Raw genomic sequence first — 2,055 nt, 5'->3', positions numbered from 1 at the left:
AAGGAATAGCTCCTGCTCGGGCACTGAAGAGATCCAACCAGATTCAGTCACAGCAAAGATTGGTCTAAGACACCAAGCACCTCCTGGCTGCATTTGAAGGAAGAGATGGGCAGGCGCCAATGCAAGAGCTCCTCCAACAACATGAAAGGCAACATGACATCACCAGAATCCAGACATCCCGAAACAACAAGAATTGAACACCCTACTCCAGAAGATATAGAAGAAACTGACCTTAAACAGTACTTTATGAAAACAATAGAGGACCTTAAACAGGAGGTAAAAAACTGCCATAAAGAAATGGAGATGGATCCTTCCGGCTTCGTTGTGGACTGAGGACTGCGCCTCGTCTTCCTGAAGGTTGAGAACAAAAAGAAGATGCACCTGGACTTTCCCCGGACCTCTCTGCGTTTTTAAAGTGTCGGGTGGAGTTGGGGTTCGTAAGCCGCGTTGTTTATTGAAAGTAGAAGTCACTTCTGCCTTCCTCCGTGGAAAACTTGTACCTTCCATAAGTGTTTACTACAGAAGGCACCTGTGGTGGTTCTTTAAGCTACCAAAAATTGCCCAAGCTTGTGTGACATCAACCCTGTCAAGTGTCCATGATGCTGGGCCCTGAGGGAGGTGAAGGCTATGTGGTCAAGCTCCGTGGCCTACCCTGGTCCTGCTCAATTGAGGACGTACAAAACTTCCTCTCCGACTGCACAATTCATGATGGGGTCGCAGGTGTTCATTTCATTTATACTAGAGAAGGCAGGCAGAGTGGTGAGGCTTTTGTTGAACTTGAGTCAGAAGATGATGTAAAATTGGCTCTGAAAAAAGAGAGGGAAAGCATGGGACACCGATATACTGAGGTGTTCAAGTCCCACAGAACCGAGATGGATTGGGTGTTGAAGCACAGTGGTCCAAACAGCGCCGACAGTGCCAATGATGGCTTTGTGAGGCTTCGGGGACTCCCGTTTGGATGCACAAAGGAAGAAATTGTTCAGTTCTTCTCAGGGTTGGAAATCGTGCCAAACGGGATCACATTACCTGTGGACCCGGAGGGCAAGATTACAGGGGAGGCCTTCGTTCAGTTTGCCTCACAAGAGTTAGCTGAGAAAGCTCTAGGGAAGCACAAGGAGAGAATAGGGCACAGGTACATCGAGGTGTTCAAGAGCAGTCAGGAGGAAGTTAGGTCATACTCAGATCCACCTCTGAAGTTCATGTCTGTGCAGAGGCCTGGGCCCTATGACCGGCCTGGCACAGCCCGGAGGTACATTGGCATTGTAAAACAGGCAGGCTTAGATAGGATGAGGTCTGGTGCCTATAGTGCAGGCTATGGGGCTATGAAGAATACAGTGGCCTCAGTGATGGCTATGGCTTCACCACTGACCTCTTTGGGAGAGACCTCAGCTACTGTCTCTCAGGAATGTATGACCACAGATACGGAGACAGCGAGTTCACAGTGCAGAGCACCACCGGCCACTGCGTCCACATGAGAGGGCTGCTCTACAAAGCAACGGAGAACGACATTTACAACTTCTTCTCTCAACTCAACCCTGTGAGAGTTCATATTGAGATTGGTCCTGATGGAAGAGTGACGGGAGAAGCTGATGTTGAGTTTGCCACCCATGAAGAAGCAGTGGCAGCTATGTCGAAGGACAGGGCCAACATGCAGCACAGATACATAGAACTCTTTCTGAATTCAACAACAGGGGCTAGCAACGGGGCTTATAGCAGCCAGGTGATGCAGGGAATGGGAGTGTCAGCTGCCCAGGCCACTTACAGTGGCCTGGAGAGCCAGTCAGTGAGTGGCTGTTAAGGGGCCGGCTACAGAGGTCAAAACAGCATGGGTGGATATGATTAGTGTTGTAGAAGCGTTTGAGTTATTTCAATCAAAAATTTCACAGGCAGCCAATAAGCAGTCAAGAGCAGTTTATAACTCTAGAGGAAGCTGGGGGACCCACTTTGCACCATGAGTTTGTGAAAATCTGGATTAAAAAATTACCTCTTCAGTGTTTCTCATGCAAACTTTTCTTCTAGCATGTAATATTGAGTAAACTAAAACTATTTTCTTCC

General features: G+C 48.3%; 1 pseudogene; it reads left to right on the top strand.

Annotated features, from left to right (window-relative positions):
• Positions 1–347: 347 nt before the first annotated feature.
• Positions 348–2,055, top strand: LOC119800077 (annotated as a pseudogene).

This window comes from Arvicola amphibius, chromosome 13, assembly GCF_903992535.2.
Source record: "Arvicola amphibius chromosome 13, mArvAmp1.2, whole genome shotgun sequence".
Lineage (NCBI taxonomy): Eukaryota > Metazoa > Chordata > Mammalia > Rodentia > Cricetidae > Arvicola > Arvicola amphibius.
This window is presented reverse-complemented; position numbering and strand designations above follow the sequence as displayed.